Source organism: Pelecanus crispus, chromosome 31 (genome assembly GCF_030463565.1).
Source record: "Pelecanus crispus isolate bPelCri1 chromosome 31, bPelCri1.pri, whole genome shotgun sequence".
Taxonomy (NCBI): domain Eukaryota; kingdom Metazoa; phylum Chordata; class Aves; order Pelecaniformes; family Pelecanidae; genus Pelecanus; species Pelecanus crispus.
Genome location: NC_134673.1, coordinates 1,091,422 through 1,111,440, shown reverse-complemented (window position 1 = coordinate 1,111,440; position 20,019 = coordinate 1,091,422). Strand labels below are relative to the sequence as shown.

Below are 20,019 nucleotides of genomic sequence, written 5' to 3'. Positions count from 1 at the left end.
GGCCATGTGGGACTGTTAAAGGGTGAGCGAGTCTTGCTGATCACTCCCTGGCTCTCCAGTTGACGAATCAGGTTACGGATGGGAATCAGGGAGTCTCGGTTGGTGCGATATTGCCGCCGGTGCACAGTTGTGGTAGCGATTGGCACCAGTTGTTCTTCGACCCTCAGCAACCCCACAATAGAAGGGTCCTCTGAGAGACGGGGCAAGGTGGACAGCTGTTTAGTTTCCTCCGTCTCCAAGGCAGCTATACCAAAAGCCCACCGGTATCCTTTTGGGTCCTTGAAATACCCTCTCCTGAGGTAATCTATGCCAAGGATGGACGGAGCATCTGGGCCAGTCACAATGGGGTGCTTCTGCCACTCATTCCATGATGCCAAAATTCCAGCCAATATGCTATGTTCGTGAGAAGAAATACTGATCTTCCTCTGCATTGACTCCCACTACTCTTTCACATCTTTCCACATGTACTCCTTAAACTGACCCCTTCTCAACTTTCTGCAGTCTGCCTGATGGTCCCTTTCACCAAATCCTTAATTATGTTCCTACCTGTCCTCTCCTATGTATCCCACTGAAGGTTTTCCACTAAGGTTCCCCACTGTGGAAGGTGGACTTCAGTGGAAGCAACCTGGACTTCAGATACAGCTGAGGAATGTGGTCTATATTTTATTAAACTATCCCTTTCTTCTTTCTTCTTTTTTTTTTTTTTTCTTTTTTTCTTTTTTTCCCCCTTGGCAGGTAGGAACTATCCTTATGTGACCGTGCACAGATGGTTCACCAAACAAAGGAGGTAGGAACTGGTACAAATGCACCTTCAGCTGCAGAATTTAGTGTGTAAAGCTTAGATCTGAGAAAGCATGATGCAAGTCCCAGGTGGCTGATGATAGAAATGGCAGGGTGCGTGGGAGGTGGCGGGGGACAGAGTTTGCCCACATGGCTGTCGTACGGAAAGGACCTTACTTTTCCTACCTATTCAGACTTCATCAGGAGACACTCCGGATCAACAGGAATTGGGGAAGCCTGGTGTCACTTGTTCAGTAAGTAGAAAAATAAAGAAAACCGGTAAAGGAAGAGATCCTGGTTTATTGTTATTTATTGCTGAAATCATCCTAAAAACATGAGTTGAGGAAGCGCATCTTGGTGAGGGGAGGAGCTCCCCGAGGCACCTCTGAGACACCTTTGAGGTCTAAGCGCTTGTGCAAGGCTGCCGGAGGAGTTGATTTGGTGGCCACCTTTGTATTGCAGATGGATGGTCTGCAGTGGGCAGGGAATGAGACGAGACCGCTACGAGAAATGCCGTGGGAGGGGAGGTCTGGTGCTTAGGGAAAGAAGGATGAAGGGTGGACATTCAAGGTTATGGTGTTTCTCTTCCCAAGTCACACCATGACACGTGGCAAAGCTCTGCTTCCCCAGAAATGGCCAAACATCTGCCTGCCGATGGGAAGCTCTACAGGGCTCACGTTGGGAGTCTCTGTGGCGCAATTGGCTAGCGCGTTCGGCTGTTAACCGAAAGGCTGGTGGTTCGAGCCCACCCAGGGACGGGTTCCCCCTTCCCGGCCCAGGGCAGGGGGGTTGGAACTAGCTGACCTTTAAGGTCCCTTCCAGCCCAGACCGCTCTATGGCTCTATAAAAAGAGGAAGCTATTCAGTCCCCTCAGCAAAGGCAGAGGAAGGAGGGCAATCTGGTAGGAATTCCTTATTCTGCTTTGCTTGCACAGGAGGGTTCTCTTGAGAAGAAGAGAGGTGATGTGGGCACTTTCAATGACAAACAGAACAGGTTTTCCTCAGACAAGGCTGCCCTACCTTGTCCATATCTTTTTCTCCTCGGACAGCACAGGAGTCCCAGAAGGAGCAGATGTCCAACAGCAGCTCCATCATTGAGTTCCTCCTCAGCAGCTCCATCACTGAGTTCCTCCTCCTGGCATTTGCAGACACGCGGGAGCTGCAGCTCCTGCACTTCTGGCTCTTCCTGGGCATCTACCTGGCTGCCCTCCTGGGCAACGGCCTCATCATCACTGCCATAGCCTGCGACCACCGCCTCCACACCCCCATGTACTTCTTCCTCCTCAACCTCTCCCTCCTCGACCTGGGCTCTGTCTCCTCCACTCTCCCCAAATCCGTGGCCAATTCCCTCTGGGACACCAGGATTATTTCCTACTATGGATGTGCTGCCCAGGTCTCTATGTTTGTCTTGTTTGTCACAGGAGAGTTTTATCTTCTCACCATCACGGCCTACGACCGCTACCTTGCCATCTGCAGGCCCCTGCACTATGGGACCCTCCTGGGCAGCAGAGCCTGTGTCAAAATGGCAGCAGCTGCCTGGGGCAGTGGGGTCCTCCATGGCCTGCCAATACATTTTCACTACCACTCTGCCAAGGCAGTACCATAGACCAGTTCTTCTGTGAACTTCCTCAGCTCCTCAAGCTCACCTGTTCCGATGACTACCTCAGGGAAGTTGGGCTTCTTGTGTTCAGTCTAGCTTTAGCATTTGTTGGTTTTATTTTCATTGTTCTGTGCTATGTGCAGATCTTCAGGGCTGTGCTGAGGATCCCCTCTGAACAGGGATGGCACAAAGCCTTTGCCACATGCCTCCCTCACCTGGCTGGGGCCTCCCTGTTTGTCAGCACTGGCATGTTTGCCTACCTGAAGCCCTCCTCCATCTCTTCGCCGTCCCTGGACCTGGTGGTCGCAGTTCTGTACTCGGTGGTGCCTCCAGCATTCAACCCCCTCATCTGCAGCATGAGGAACCAGGAGCTCCGGGACGGCTTGAGGGAAGTCGTTCAATGGGTTCACCTTCAGCAGCAGTAAGCTGCCCATCTCTCCTCACAGGTTATTCCTAATTTTCCCAGGACAGGCTGATGTTTTATTTGCTTTTGCATCCGTGACGATCATGCTCATACAGAAATGTTTGAATTCACTCCATAACTCCACAGGTATGATCCTGCTGCGCCTACTAACCTAGAGGCCTTTGGTAAATGTGTCATCACAGTGTCAGGCTTGTCTTCCCGAGCAGCATCTCTGCCATAAAAGGTTGTCTCCCCAGCGCAATGCCCGAAGGTTGGGCTCTTCTTCCTGCTGAAGTCAGCAATAGGTTCCAAGAACTGCATTCTCCATGGGCTTCTGAAGTGCTTGCTTCTCCATGGCCTCACGGGAAGGGTGACAGGAAGATGTGTTGGGGAATGAGGGCTGGACTCAGCTCTCACTTGTGGGTGCCCAGTGCCACTGAGGATGGTGAAGAGGCTCTGAATTGCCTGCCCAGGGCTCTTCCACATGCAGCAGAGCTGAATGATAGCTGCCTGGCTTTCTGGAAGGGAATCTGGAGCCCCCAGGAGAGCAGAGCACCATGTTCCTGAGGCGGGCCTGGCAGAACAAGAGACTATCCAAGATGATGTTACCCAAAGGGAAAGCACTATATTTAAGTATCCACAAGGAAACAAGGTCTCTGCCAAGACCAGGAAAGGCAGAGCTCTGCACTTTTATGGTTGCTGTATGCCATACCAATGGTGTTACAGTAAGAATCACCCAGATTAATGCAGAATGAACTTTGATGAAACCGAGCAAAGTGCAGCGGTGATGGAACCACAACTGGCTTCGGCACGCAACAATCCAACACCACACACCACCTCTCCCACCCTGAAAGATTGCTATGACAGATGGAGCCCAAAGTCAAGGACTGAATGAACTCAACGGACATTTTACAGGGATGGCCCGCAGACTAAGGGAATGATATCTGTGTGTATATATCAAAAGACAGGAAAAGTGGTGGTGTATTGTATTGGAATGTATTGGAAAGCGCAGGACCTGGGCATGACGTAGATGGTATAGAATAAGGGGTGGATACGGTAGTGGCTTTGGCTGGGATAGAGTGGATTTTCTTCCTAGTAGCTGGCAAAGTGCTGTGTTTTGGATTTCGTATGAGAATAATGTTGATAACACGCTGATGTTTTGCTGTTGCTAGGTATGGCTTATACTAAGTGAAGGACTTTTCAGCTTCCCATGCTCTGCCAGGTGCACAAGAAGCTGGGCGGGAGCCTAGTCAGGGCAGCTGACCCAAACTGGCCAAAGGGCTATTCCATACCATATGATGTCATGCTCAGTATACAAACTGGGGGGAGCTGGCCTGGGTCACGAGGGGAAGGGGGGCTGAGGTCCCATTATAGAAGGGTGAACTCAGATTGGTTAACTTCAGACAAGCTGCCCATTCTTTTGGGTACGTTTGAGAAAGTGATTGAAGGGTTGGAAGACCCATCAATATTGATTGGTGATGCGATTGAGAGGCATTATGCATGCCTGTTCACGAAGTCCACTGGGTTGAAAGTGAGCCAAGGTCAGAAGCACCAAACAGGCCATAAAGTTGCCCCTTTCAGAACCACCGAAGGAGTGGATGAAGAAGAGGGCTAAGAAGTGGGGGCAGTTCCTACGATTCTAGTGGCTGTTTCACCTTTATAGAGGGAAACTTGCTGGTATTATCCTGGATGATGTGGAATTCCTGAGATGCAGTATCCCGCCTGACGAAGTGCACGTTATGTTCAAGTCGAGATGGGAATTGCCAGGAACATTCAAGGGTCTGGGTGCTTTCAAGACTGTTGGTCAAGCAGACAACTCGGCATTCGAAGCCATGATCACAGCTAGAGAAATCTCTAAAAAGATCAAAGAGATGAGTAAAAATGCTGCGCCAGGACTGGGTGGGTTTAGTTTTTGAGGGATCTTATTAAAATCAATGCTCATTTCCAATTAATGGATGTTTTCAATCTATGGTTGGTCTCTGGGATGATACCGGACGTGGTGAGAGAATGTTGGACTGTGCTAATATCAAAGTCCGCCTTGCCCAAGCGCCAAAATAACATCAATCATTGGTGACCAATCACCATCAGGTCAGCCATTTTGAGGCTGTTTACAAGAATCCTAACAGCGAGGCTGGCTAAGGCATGCCCTATTAACCCAGGACAACGGGGACTTATAAAATCATCAGGTTGTTCCAAAAACCTGAAGTTACTACAACTCTTAATTCACAATGCAAGGAAAGAACATTGACCTCTTGGAGTGGTCTTTATTGACTTGATGAAAGCCTTCAATACGGTGAGCCATTCACACATTGTGTTGGCTCTTAAACAAAAGGGAGTGGCCGATTATATTATTGCCCTGATCAACAACTTATATCATAATATTACCACCCGTATAGACCTGAAGAATGAACAGTCGGATCCTATTGGGATCCAGATTGGTGTGAAACAAGGTGATCCAGTATCTCCAATATTGTTTAACTTATCTGTGGACCCTCTACTGTGTAAGCTGGAGGAAGAGGGTTATGGATACCAGCACTGTTCGAGAAATATAACAACTATGGCTTTTGCTGATAATTTGGTATTACTAAGTGGGTCGTGGGATGGGATGCAAAAGAATATTGAGATATTAGAGGTCTTTTGTGAACTGACTGGCCTCAAAACACAGGGGGAGAAATGTCACAGCTTCTACATCCAGTGGACGAAGGATGACTGTCCTTCATGGACAATTAATGGTACCTCTCCTTAATATGATTGAACCTGGAAGGTCTGAAAAGTACCTGGGTTTATGCATCAACCCATGGACAGGAATATCAAAGCCAGATCTCCAGGAAAAAGTAAATGACTAGTTACAACGGATTGGGAGGGCTGCATTAAACCATTTCAGAATGTCAACATCTTGAAAGGGTACGCCATTCCGCACCTGATTTATATAGCGGACCATGATAATGTGAAAATCTTGAAACCCTTGACTTGGCAATTGTCCTGGTTTCGGCTGGGATAGAGTTAATTTTCTTCCTAGCAGCAGGCACAGTGCTGTGTTTTGGATTTAGGAGGAGAAGAATGTTGATAACACCCTGATGTTTTTAGTTGTTGCTGAGTACTGCTTATGCTAGTCAAGGACTTTTTCAGCTTCCCATGCTCTGCCAGGCGCACAAGAAACTGGGAGGGGGCACAGCCAGAAGAGTTGATCCAAACTGACCAAAGGGCTATTCCATACCATATGACGTCATGCTCAGTATATAAACTGGGGGGGGGTGGCCGGGGAGCAGCGATCGTTGCTTGGGAACTGTCTGGGTATCGGTCGGCGGGTGGTGAGCAATTGCATTGTGCATCACTTGCTTCGTGTATCATTATTATTATTATCATTATTATACTGTTACTATTAGCATTACTATTTTACTTTATTTCAATTATTAAACTGTTCTTATCTCAACCCAGGAGTGTTTCTCACTCTTACTCCTCCGATTCTCTCCCCCATCCCATCGGGGTAGGGGGAGTGAGCGAGCGGCTGCGTGGTGCTTAGTTGCTGGCTGGGGCTAAACCACGACAGTCCTTTTTGGCGCCCAACGTGGGGCACGAAGGGTTTGAGATAACAACAGATTAACCAGAGTGTATTAAGGAGTCTGTTAACAGTTGCCAGTCACGATATTAGTTCTTCTGATCTGCACCATGTTCTTTTTTTTGCAGCACGCGTTAAAGCTTGCTGTCAGTTTGTGTAGTGTGCTATGCTCTGCAGTGATTCATGATCTTTTGCTTGGGAGGCTCCTTATCAAAACCCTGACCTTGAGCATTCTTTGGTATTTGGGTTTCATACAGAAGTCACTACTGTACTTCGGGTACTACCTCATAGAGAGAGTTAGCAATTATACTTCTTACTCTGAGAGGCTTGTTGTGGAGGAAATACAGAATGGCACCTTTGCTGCTTTCTTCTATGATGTTTCCTCCTTCATTACAACAACTTTCCTGTATCTTGAACACCCCTGGGCAGTTAAGATACTTCTATTGATAATTCTTGGGAATGTTGTTTCCGTTTTGATAAAGGTCAGTAAGCAGTTTAAAAATACCATCCAGAGATCTACCCCAAGGCTGGATAGTTATGAGTGGCAGGGTGTGTGGGAACGTATGCGCAAGTACCTAGGGCAGTGGGGACCTCCAGTGTTTTGGAACTTCACCCCTGAACAAGTGCAGAATCCTGAAGAATTAGTAAAGTATTTGGAAGAAGTATGTTGTCACCCTGGTAGCTCCAGAGAGACACAAATCATTGCAACATGCTGGGGACTGGCCCATGCCTATCGAGCCGTGGTCAACGCTAATCAGTACCCTCAAAAGAAAGAGAAGGTCTCTGGATCTGATGACAAAACAACAAGCACTGTGGCTACTCAAACCCCCACTACAGGCCCTGCGGCTACTCCAACCCCCACTACAGGCCTTGCAGCTACTCAAACCCCTGCCCCAGGCACTGTGGCTACTCCAGCCACAGCCATGAGCACTGCGGCTACTCAAACCCCAGTGACAGACACTGTGGCTAAACCAGAGAACCAACCTGCACCGGTATCAGTTGCCCCTATACAGAAGAAAAAATACACGAGGAAATCAGTTTGTTTAGTAAGGGATGAAGATGAACCAGGGCCATCACGAGAACCAGAGGAGGAAGAACCCATAAATGAGATGGTGACCACCCGATCCCTATCCCTGAGTGAGCTGCGAGATATGCGAAAAGATTTCGGTCGTCATCCAGGCGAGCACATCATCACCTGGCTGCTCCGATGCTGGGATAATGGGGCCAGTAGCCTGGATTTAGAGGGTAGGGAAGCCAAGCAGCTGGGATCCCTTTCCAGGGAAGGGGGCATTGACAAAGCAATTGGAAAAGGGGCAAAACCGCTCAGCCTCTGGAGGCGACTTCTGTCAAGCGTGAAGGAAAGGTATCCCTTCAAGGAGGATGTTTTATACCGCCCAAGCAAATGGACCACCGTAGAGAAAGGTATCCAGTACCTGAGGGAATTAGGCGTGCTGGAGGTGATTTACAGTGACCTGAATGATGAGCGGTTAACCAAAGACCCAGATGAAGTCAGGTGCACACAATCCATGTGGCGGAAGGTGGTACGGAGTGCACCAGCATCGTATTCCAACTCGTTGGCAATACTAGCCTGGAAAGACGACGAGGCACCAACGGTGGATGAAGTGGCTAGACAACTCCGGGACTACGAAGAAAGGCTCTCTTCCTCCCTACGGGCCTGTGTCTCAGCTGTGGAAAAACTGTGCCAAGAGTTCCAACAACTCAGAGAGGATCTGTCCTACTCCCCACCTGCACGGACCAGTGTCTCAGCCATTAGGAGTCAACGTCCCTATGCTCAAGAGAGAGGATATAGAGGATACACACCACGGGGCACCCTGTGGTTTTACCTGCGTGATTATGGAGAGGACATGAGAAAGTGGGATGGAAAACCCACCTCAACCTTAGAGGCACGGGTGCGTGAGTTGCAAGGAAAAACTATTAGAAAAGGCGGTTCTCCCAGGAAAATTGCAGCTCCAGTTTCCAGTGAGCAGTTCCCGAGACAGAGTAAGAGGGCTAATTTTACTTCCGACCTTGATCAGGGGACTTTTGATTCACATTTACAGGAAGTGAACAGCGAATACTGTGACCAGTGTTAGAGGGGTCCTGCCTCCAGCCAGGTGGAGGAAAGGGACAACCGGGTTTACTGGACTGTGTGGATTCGATGGCCTGGAACGTCAGACCCACAGGAGTATAAGGCTCTAGTGGACACTGGTGCACAGTGCACGCTAATGCCATCAAACTATAGAGGGGCAGAACCCATTTGTATTTCTGGAGTGACAGGGGGATCCCAACAGCTAACTGTACTGGAAGCTGAAGTGAGCCTAACTGGGAATGAGTGGCAAAAGCACCCCATTGTGACTGGCCCAGATGCTCCGTGCATCCTTGGCATAGACTACCTCAGGAGAGGGTATTTCAAGGACCCAAAAGGGTACCGGTGGGCTTTTGGTATAGCTGCTTTGGAGACGGAGGAAATTAAACAGTTGTCCACCGTGCCCGGTCTCTCAGAGGACCCTTCGATTGTAGGGTTGCTGAAGGTTGAGGAACAACAGGTGCCGATTGCTACCACAACTGTGCACAGGCGGCAATATCGCACCAACCGAGACTCCCTGATTCCCATCCGTAACCTGATTCGTCGACTGGAGAGCCAGGGAGTGATCAGCAAGACTCGCTCACCCTTTAACAGTCCCACATGGCCAGTGCGAAAGTCTAATGGGGAGTGGAGACTAGCAGTGGACTATCGTGGCCTGAACGAAGTTACACCGCCGCTGAGTGCTGCCGTGCCAGACATGCTAGAACTTCAATACGAACTGGAGTCAAAGGCAGCCAAGTGGTGTGCCACCATTGACGTCGCTAAGGCATTTTTCTCCATCCCTTTGGCAGCAGAGTGCAGACCCCAGTTTGCTTTTACCTGGAGGGGTGTTCAGTACACCTGGAACCGACTGCCCCAGGGGTGGAAGCACAGCCCCACCATTTGCCATGGACTGATCCAGACAGCACTGGAACAGAGTGAAGCTCCAGAACATCTGCAGTGCATTGATGTCATCATTGTGTGGGGCAACACAGCAGAAGACGTTTTTGAGAAGGGAAAGAAAATAGTCCAAATCCTTCTGAAGGCCAGTTTTGCCATCAAACAGAGTAAGGTCAAGGGACCTGCACAGGAGATCCAGTTTTTAGGAATAAAATGGCAAGATGGACGTCGTCAGATCCCAATGGAGGTGATCAACAAAACAACAGCTATGTCCCCACCAACTAGCAAAAAGGAAACACAAGCTTTCTTAGGCGTTGTGGGGTTTTGGAGAATGCATATTCCAAATTACAGCCAGATCGTAAGCCCTCTCTATCAAGTGACCCGGAAGAAGAATGAATTCAAATGGGGCCCTGAGCAACAACAAGCCTTTGAACAAATTAAACGGGAGGTAGTTCATGCAGTAGCCCTTGGGCCAGCCCGGGCAGGGCAGGATATTAAAAATGTGCTCTACACCGCAGCCGGGGAGAATGGCCCTACCTGGAGCCTCTGGCAGAAAGCACCAGGGGAGACTCGAGGTCGACCCCGAGGGTTTTGGAGTCGGGCATACAGAGGATCCAAAGCCCGCTATACTCCAAATGAGAAGGAGATACTGGCAGCATATGAAGGGGTTTGAGCTGCTTGGGAAGTGGTTGGTACTGAAGCACAGCTCCTGCTGGCACCCTGACTGCTGGTGCTGGGCTGGATGTTCAAAGGCAGGGTGCCCTCTATGCATCATGCAACTGATGCTACATGGAGTAAGTGGGTTGCATTGATCACACAACAGGCTCAAATAGGAAACCCCAGTCCCCCAGGAATCTTGGAAGTGATCATGGACTGGGCAGAAGGAAAAAAACTTAGAATATCACTAGAGGAGGAGGTGACACGTGCTGAAGAGGCCCCACTGTATAATAAATTGCCAGAAAATGAGAAGCAATATGCCCTGTTCACTGATGGGTCCTGTCGTCTTGTGGGAAAGCATCGGAGGTGGAAAGCTGCTGTATGGAGTCCTACACGAGAAGTTGCAGAAACTGCTGAAGGGGAAGGGGAGTCGAGTCAGTTTGCAGATGTGAAAGCCATTCAGCTGGCTTTAGATATTGCTGAACGAGAAAAGTGGCCAGTCCTTTATCTCTGTACTGACTCATGGATGGTGGCAAATGCCCTGTGGGGGTGGCTGCAGCAATGGAAGCAGAGCAACTGGCACTGGCAGCGCAGAGGCAAACCCATCTGGGCTGCCGCATTGTGGCAAGATATTGCTGCCCGGGTAGAGAACCTGGTTGTAAAAGTACGTCACGTAGATGCTCATGTACCCAAGAGTCGGGCCACTGAAGAACATCAAAACAACCAGCAGGTGGGTCAGTCTGCTAAGACTGAAGTGGCTCAGGTGGATCTGGACTGGCAACATAAGGGTGAATTATTTATAGCTGGGTGGGCCCACGACGCCTCAGGCCATCAAGGAAGGGATGCAACATATGGATGGGCTCATGATCGAGGGGTGGACTTAACTATGGACAGTATTGCACAGGTTATTCATGAATGTGAAACGTGCGCTGCAATCAAGCAAGCCAAGCGGTTCAAGCCCCTCGGGTATAGTGAACGATGGCTAAAATATAAATATGGGGAGGCCTGGCAGATTGATTCTATCACACTCCCACAAACCCGCCAAGGCAAGCGCTATGTGCTCACCATGGTGGAAGCAACCACCGGATGGCTGGAAACATATCCCGTGCCCCGTGCCACCGCCCGGAACACCATCCTGGGCCTTGAAAAGCAAGTCCTGTGGCGACACGGCACCCCAGAAAGAATCGAGTCAGACAACGGGACTCATTTCCGAAACAACCTCCTAGACACCTGGGCCAAAGAGCACGGCACTGAGTGGGTGTATCACATCCCCTGTCATGCACCAGCCTCCGGGAAAATCGAGCGATACAATGGGCTGTTAAAGACTACCCTGAGAGCAATGGGTGGTGGGACATTCAAACATTGGGATACGCATTTAGCGAAAGCCACCTGGTTAGTCAACACCAGGGGATCTGCCAATCGAGCTGGCCCTGCCCAATCAAAACTTCTACGTACTGTAGAAGGAGATAAAGTCCCTGTAGTGCACATGAAAAATATGTTGGGGAAGACAGTCTGGGTTGCTTCCCCCTCTGGCAAAGGCAAACCCATTCGTCGGATTGCTTTTGCTCAAGGACCTGGGTGCACTTGGTGGGTGATGCGGGAGGATGGGGAAGTCCAATGTGTACCTCAAGGGGAGTTGATTTGGGGTGAAAATAGCCAATGAACTGAATTGTATGATATTAATTGCTTTATAAGACTGTATGTTATCTCTTATTGTATGTTCTCTCTTAACTGCATGTTAATATAATAATATAGTAGGTTAATATTAAGTATATAATACTATATATTATGATTGCTATATGCCACATCAATGCTATTGCAGTAAGAATTGCCCAGCTTAATGAAAATGAACTTTGATGAAACCGTGTTGGAATGAGAACTGGCTTCAGCATGCAACAATCCAACACCGCACACCACCTCTCCTGCTCTGAAAGACTGTGATAACAGATGGAACCCAAAGTCATGGGCTAAATGAACTCAATGGACATTTTAGAGGGATGGCCCATAGACGAAGGGAATGATATCTGTGTGTATATATCAAGATAGGGAAAGCGGTGGTGATGAATTAGAACAAATTGGAAAGGGGAGGGCCGGTGCATGACGTAGATGGTATAGAATAAGGGGTGGATACTGTCCTGGTTTCGGCTGGGATAGAGTTAATTTTCTTCCTAGCAGCAGGCACAGTGCTGTGTTTTGGATTTAGGAGGAGAAGAATGTTGATAACACCCTGATGTTTTTAGTTGTTGCTGAGTACTGCTTATGCTAGTCAAGGACTTTTTCAGCTTCCCATGCTCTGCCAGGCACACAAGAAACTGGGAGGGGGCACAGCCAGAAGAGTTGATCCAAACTGACCAAAGGGCTATTCCATACCATATGACGTCATGCTCAGTATATAAACTGGGGGGGGGTGGCCGGGGAGCAGCGATCGTTGCTTGGGAACTGTCTGGGTATCGGTCGGCGGGTGGTGAGCAATTGCATTGTGCATCACTTGCTTCGTGTATCATTATTATTATTATCATTATTATACTGTTACTATTATCATTACAATTTTACTTTATTTCAATTATTAAGCTGTTCTTATCTCAACCCAGGAGTGTTTCTCACTCTTACTCCTCCGATTCTCTCCCCCATCCCATCGGGGTAGGGGGAGTGAGCGAGCAGCTGCGTGGTGCTTAGTTGCTGGCTGGGGCTAAACCACGACAGCAATTCGAACCACCGTGAAGGAATGGTTACATCTTCTGGTCAGTACTTTTGATGCCAACCTATATTCCAGCACTATGGATCGATGTTTGGGTATCATCAGACTAATTGGCTTGATTCCCAGTATACGAGCCCGGAGATTGCACAGACTTGCGCAATCCTTGGATGAGATGATCAAGGCAGTCATCTGTGATGAAGGTATTGAGAAGGAGTTTGGAAGGCTGTGGGTCATGGCTGTTGGTGATAAAGATAAGATTCCATCTATTTGGGACCCAAGAACCATTACGGTGATATCAAATTAAATTGGCGGTGAGGAACCAGCCTCGGAATGGGAGATTCCCACTCCTAAAACCATCTTTCTGAGACCCTGTAACTGGACAAAACAAGAATTCATAAATTGGACCAAGTAGGCATCCCAGGGCCATGGTGTTTTCAACTTTGAGAAAGATAAGATCAGCAACAACTGGTTAGAATTTTATAGGGGCATTCCCCACAGGAAGGTCCTCACAGCACTGTAATTAAGAGCGAATGTCTACCCCACGAGGGAATTTCTGGCGCAGGGTAGACAGGATACATACATCAAAGTGTGCCGACACTGCCAAGTGGAGAGCAAGACTTGTTTTCATATTATTGGATACTGCCCAGAGGTATAAGAAGCAAGGATAAAAAGGCGTAATCAGTTATGTGAATTGTTGAGCGAAGAGGCTAAAAAGGAGGAGTGGGTTGTATTCCAAAAATGGTTGCTAAGGGATGGACGAAATTAGTTGTATAAGCCAGACCTGGCCTTCGTGAAGGGAGACCAGGCAGTGGTGGTTGATATCACAGTGCAATATGAAAGTAAAGAAACATCTATAGTGGATGCAGCTGTGGAGAAAGTTATAAAATGCCAACACTTAAGGGAGCAGATACAGGAACTTACGAATGCCAACTACATAAAATCATGGGATTCCCGCTTGGTGCACGAGGAAAGTGGCATGAAGGCAATTATGAGTTGTTGAGGGACTTTGGACCCTCTAGTTCCCGACAGGAGAAGGTGGCTCGAAGATTATCAAACTGAGCCCTATTCTCCTCCATTGACATTGTACATGTTTGTTAGTAAAGTCGAACTATTTTAAGGTCTTAATATTGTAGTTGATTTGGTTTTCTATTTAAGGTGGGAGCTGAACCCCATTTTTTAAGGGCAACAAAAGCTTGGTTGAAGGTTGGTTCTCAGATAGGGTGAGATAGTATGTAGGGATCTTGGGGCTCAGGATCATGATGCGTTACATCCAAATTCCCACCTAAGACATTAACTACTGGTCTTGACCAAGGTGGACAGGCTACCTTTACTTAACCCTGGAAAGGAACATGTATAATTTATATATGTTCGTTAAATAGCCAAATACCTCATCTTCTAATTAGTGACATGCATGAATGGATGAACGAGATTCCCACTGTCCCTACCTACTATCCAGCGAAACCACAGCCAGGCCTTGGTGGAGTCAGCGGGGAAAGAAGACTCTGCTGAGCCTGACTCTAGTCTGGTGCTGTGAAGAGATGAGAGGTGTGGAGTAAGTGGGAGGCCGGGTGTGCGCTCAGCGGTGTGGGGCGACCTGCCTGCCGGCGTCCCGGCCGTCAGTGAAATACCACTACTCTGATCGTTTTTTCACTTACCCAGTGAGGCGGGGAAGCAAGCCCCGAGGAGGGCTCTTTCTTCTGGTGCCAAGTGCCTGGTGCGCGCCGGGCGCAACCCGCTCCAGGAACAGCGGTAGGTGGGGAGTTTGACTGGGACAGTACACCTGTCAAAGCATAACGCAGGTGTCCTAAGGTGAGCTCAGGGAGGACAGAAACCTCCCGCAGAGCAGAAGGGCAAAAGCTCTCTTGATCTTGATTTTCAATACGAATACAGACCGTGAAAGCAGGGCCTCACAATCCTTCTGGTTTGGCTTTTTAGGTTTTAAGCAGGAGGTGTCAGAAAAGTTACCACAGGGCTAACTGGCTTGTGGCAGCCAAGAGTTCATAGTGACGTTGCCTTTTGATCCTTCGATGTCAGCTCCACCTATCATTGTGAAGCAGAATTCACCAAGCGTTGGATTGTTCACCCACTAATAGGGAACATGAGCTGGGTTTAGACCATCATGAGACAGGTAAGTTTTACCCTACTGATGATGTGTTGTTGCAATAGTAATCCTGCTCAGTACAAGAGGAACTGCAGGTTCAGACCCCTGGTGCGTGTGCTTGGCTGAGGAGCCACTGGCGCGAGGCTGCCATGTGCGGGCATATGACTGAACGCCTCTAAGTCAGAATCCCGCCTAGACGTAGTGATACCACAGTGCCACTGGTGCCTTGGCGGGCTAGCGACAGCTAGCTGCCTGCCCCCACGCAGGGCAGGCCCAGTGCGGAGCGCCTCTTGTAGTCAGGACCAGAGGGGTGGACAGATGTGGCGCCACCTCTCCCCCGTCGCGTACCGCATGATCGTGGGGCACCCGGCACTAAATCATTTGTAGATGACCTGATTCTGGGTCAGGGTTTTGTAGGTAGCAGAGCAGCTCCCTCACTGTGATCTATTGAGAAACAGCCCTCCACACAAGCTTTTGTCGCACCTGCTGCCACCACATCACGTGCGGGCGGCCTCCCGCAGGGGCGTAGGGCGTGGTCACAGCGGCAGCAGCAGCAGTAACAGGCACCCGGGCTGCCCAGTCGGGCCTGTTGCCAAGACAGGTGCGGGCCAGCACACACAGGCATGCCCCCCCGGCCTCTGTTGCCATCTTTCCCCCAGAGGCATGTGGCTATCAGGGGAGGGGCGGGAGCAGGTGGCCCCTTGTCACGCAACGGAGGAGTCCAGCTCTTGCCCCAATTTTTTTTTCCATTTCACAACTTAAACCCAGGACACAAAGCCCAGTCCATCTACTCAGGGTCACAAATTAGGTTTCACCTCACTAATCAGAAACATTCCAGGGCTAAGAGATTATGCAAAACTAGGGAAAAACTTTTCTTAGCTAGGCTTAGCTATGAATTGTGCTGACACTGAACTTTGCTATAAACGTAGTAGCAAAAGAGAACTCAGCAGCAGCCATGACTTACAAAGGACAGTAAGACAAAGCTACTCAAAAGTGCAAAGAGTGGTAACTGCATGGTACTTTGTCAATAGAGACAACAACGGGAAACAAAACCTAACCAGCTTGAAACAGCTTGATTTCTGACACAGTGATGAATAGCCAGGTGCCTGCTGTAGGAAAGGAGATGGCAAGAAGAGAGAAGGGCAACAAGGCTGGTGAAGGGTCTAGAGCACAGGCCTTCTGAGGAGTGGCTGAGGGAACTGGGGTTGTTTAGCATGGAGAAGAGGAGGCTGAGGGAAGACCTTATTGCTCTCTACAACTCCCTGAAAGGAGGTTGTAGTGAGGTGGGTGTTGGGCTCTTCTCCCAAGTAGTTAGCGATAGGATGAGACGAAATGGGCTCAAGCTGTGCCAGGGGAGGTTTAGGTTGGAAATTAGGAAAAATTTCTTTACGGAGAGGGTGGTCAAGCATTGGAACAGGCTGCCCAGAGAGGTGGTGGAGTCACCATCCCTGGAAGTGTTCAAAAAACAGGTAGACGTGGCACTTGGGGACATGGTTTATTCTAGTCTACCCTTGATTGGTTTAGTGTGGCCTTGGTAGTGTAGGTTAATGGTTGGACTGAATGATCTTAAAGGTCTTTTCCAACCTAAATAATTCTATGGTTCTATGATTCTATGTTCCATCTCCTTTCACAGACAGTCTAACTCTACTCTTTCCAGGGGCATGACGCGTTCTAAAATTATGAAGGGTAAGTTAGACTGGGACAGACAGGTCCCAATTCATTAAGTACCTTGTACACTAGGTATCATGAAGCATACCTAAACAGTCATCAACATTTTAATGCCTTTTTCTGTTTGTGTGTCTCAGGTGGAGATCTGCCCCCCTCCTCTTACTGGATTTATAGGCTAAGATTTGAATCTCACTTGTTGTATAAATTTACACAGCTTCAACTAAGAACCACCACATGCAGTTATACTTCTGTCAGCTCAACTGAAGCACGCCACTCTGCCTAAAGCCCAATAAGCCACTTTCCTTGGTGTTTACTTTGCATTAGTAAACAAAATTAGTTTCTGACTGGATACTGTACCAGACTTGCAGGATGGTGACTTCTTAAACCACCTAAAATATGGACAAGTACTCATCAGACCACATTTGCATTCATTTTGGGTATTTTTGCTTAACTTCTAACATTGCCTGATCCTTTTAACGTGCCATTTCAGAGTCCTCACTTAGAAGGACAAAAGAGGTGCCAGTGGCCACAACCTACTGACTGTCCCTAAACTAAATTCTCAAACAATGTGGCAGCTGTCATGAGAGAACTTGCCAAGGCTTATTGAAGACCACTGCTGCTTTTATTACTAAATTCTCCAGATCTTCCCTGTCAGACCCCATGTCACTCTGGAACATAGGAATTCATCAAACTTAAAATCCTTGGGAAAAAGAATCATAAAGAAATACAGCATATCTCAATGCAATCCTAACTCTACCACATGGAATTTGGCAATGGCCACTAGGAATAGCTCAGCAAAGTACAAATTAAACTAGCAAGGGAAGTGGTAATTCTGCACAATTTAAAGTCTTCAGATCAAACTACCTGCCTTTACAAATCACATGTTATGACAGGTCTTCTCTGCAAGGTAGATTGGATGATCAGCATTATGGGTCTTTGCACAGGAGCTTGTGGGGCTCACTGACAGGGCTTTAAACTAGATGTGAAGGGGGAGGGGGAACATACCAGGCTTGCCTCTGACAAGCTGTGGGATGTTACACAATGGTTAGAGGGACGGGGTGCTACTATGAGCCCTCAACCTGTTGCCCAGAGGTGTGCTGGGGACACTGCAGCACAGTTGAAGTCTTGCAGAGATGAGCTGGGGGGCTCCTGAAGTAGTAGGAGCTAACAAGGAAACCTCCGTGAAACACCCCAAGGGAAACAAGGGGTGTTCCACTAAGAAGGTGACACAGCCAACAGCCCAGATGAAATGCATCTACATGAACGCACACAGTGTGGAAAACATACAGAAGGAGCTGGAAGCTGCTGTGCTACTAGAAAGCTACGGCCTGATTGCCATAACCGAAACCTGGTGGGACAAATCCCATGATTGGAATGTGGCTATCGATGGCTACAGGCTGTTCAGAAGGGACAGGCAAGGAAGGAGGGGGGGAGGCGTTGCCCTCTATGTAAAGAAATCAATACAGTGTGAAGAGCTGTCCCTGAAGAATAGCCACGAGCAGGTCAAAAGCTTATGGGTAGGAGTCAGAGACAGAGGCAACAAAGGGAACCTTGTGGCTGGTGTCTACTACAGGCCACCTGACCAAGGGGAGCCTGCTGACGAAGCCTTCTTCCTCCAGCTCCAGGAGGCTTCGCGCTTGCAGACTATTGTCCTGCTGGGAGACTTCAACCACCCCAACATTTGCTGGAAAAGCAACACGGCGAGCTGTAGGCAATCAAAGAGATTCCTGGAATGCATAGATGACAACGTCCTAAGCCTAAGGCTCTTCACAGGAGCAAGGAGGGCCGGGGCAGGCTGGAATGTGGCAGGCAGGCTGTGCAAAAGCGTGAGGGAGAAAAGCATTGCTGAAGCCCGGGGTTGAACCAGGGACCTTTAGATCTTCAGTCTAACGCTCTCCCAGCTGAGCTACTCCAGCCCTGCCCCAGCAGCCCTTGTCCCTGTGGCACCCGTGCCAGGCCAGAGGCTGACGGGCACGAGGAGCGTTGCTGGGGCAGGTTCGCAGGGAGAAGCTGTGCCCAGCCCTGGGCAGAGGGGCCCTGGCCTCTCTCTGCCTCCATGGCCAGGTGGGCTCCAGATTTGGGTGGATGGCAGCTTGCACCGGGCATGCCAAAACGCGTGTGGGACTTGAGCGCAAACGTGACGGTGGCAAAGCGAGTGGGCAGGCCGGGCAGGTGTAACCGCAAAGGCTGACGGTGGAAGAGGTGTGGGGCTGTTGGAAGACCTTGTCTCCTTCCCTGGCCATGGAAGGCCTCCTCCCCACCCTCTCTTTCCCCAGCTCAACTTCCCTCCTTTGCTCCCAACTCTTCTACCTCGTCCCTGCCGAGCAGCGCCAGGGGATGGGGAATGGGGGTTGTGGTCGGCCCACAGCGGTTCCTGTCTGCTGCTCCTTCCTTCTTTCTCACACTGTCCCCATGGGGTCCCTCCTACAGGCTACAGTCCCTCGAGGTGAACCCGCTCCACTGTGGGCTCTTCACAGGCCACAGTTCTCTCGGGAATTATCCACTTTCTCTGGTGCTGGGTCCTCCACGGGCTGCAGGGCTTACCTTCTCCACCATGGCCTTCTCCGTAGGCTGCAGGGGAACCTCTGCTGTGCTGTGGTCTTCTCCGTGGGCTGCAGTGGAATCTCTGCTCTGGTGCCTGGACTACCGCCTCCCCCTTCTTCTTCCCCGACCATGGTGTCTGCGGGGCTGGCTTCTCACACCGTTTGGTTCCCCAACGCCTATCCCAGTGTGGCAGTTGTGCCCTTTTTCAAATGCGTTTTGACAGAAGCTCCAGCAGCTTTGTCGATGGGCTCGGTTTTGGCCAGCACTGGGTCCATTTTGGAGCTGGCTGGAAGCAGCCCTATCTGGCACGGAGCGGGCCCGTGGGTCTTATCTGACCGAGGCCACGCATGCAGCCTCCTGGCTACCGAAACCAGGGCATGGATGCCAATGCACAGCGTGAGTCTTTGCCTTGCTAAATGGCGTGCCCTGCTCGTCCCTCATCAAGAAATCCAGGCGAGCTGCTGGAAGAGAGCGAAACGGAGAAGGCCTTGACGCTGTTCAGCACTGTTCAGCAAAGAGCTGCAACACTGGTGTGTTATCAACGCTGTGCTGGCCACAAGCCCCCAGCCACGCGGGCTGCTGTGCAGAAAATGAAGTCCATCCCGGCCAAAGCCAGTACAATGTACGTGGAAGTACTTTCCAGGCTTAGCGTCTCTGTCACCTCCCAGGGATCGTGGAGGGGCTGACCGGCCTGTAGTTCCCCAGGTCCTCCCTCTTGCCCTTCTTGAAAATAGGAGTGGCATTTGATTTCTTCCAGTCTTTGGGCACTTCCCCCAGTTTCGGTGACTGGTCAAAGATGGGTGGAGAGTGTCCTCGCACTGACATCTGCCAGCTCCGTCGGCACCCATGGGTGCCTGCCGTCAGGGCCCACGACTTACGCGTGTCCAGCTGGCGCAGGTGTTCCCTGACCTGACCCTCTTCCATCAAGGGTATGCCTGCCTGGCCCCAGGCTCGATCCCCCTCATCTCTGGCACCTGGCGTTCCCGAAGGCCGGTCGTGCTAGTAAAAGAGGAGGCGAAGGCGGCGTTCAGCCTTTTCCAATGTC

At 49.7% G+C, this 20,019-nt stretch overlaps 2 non-coding genes and 2 pseudogenes across 2 annotated transcripts; 2 read left to right on the top strand and 2 right to left on the bottom strand.

The window, feature by feature from the left end:
• Positions 1 to 20,019, bottom strand: part of LOC142596361 (uncharacterized) — a 488,757-nt pseudogene that overhangs the window by 88,891 nt on the left and 379,847 nt on the right.
• On the top strand, positions 1,465 to 1,538 carry TRNAN-GUU (transfer RNA asparagine (anticodon GUU)). Its single transcript has one exon. It is a non-coding gene; the product is annotated as a tRNA-Asn (tRNA).
• On the top strand, positions 1,852 to 2,804 carry LOC142596349 (olfactory receptor 14J1-like; annotated as a pseudogene).
• TRNAF-GAA (transfer RNA phenylalanine (anticodon GAA)) lies at positions 18,274 to 18,346 on the bottom strand. Its single transcript has one exon. It is a non-coding gene; the product is annotated as a tRNA-Phe (tRNA).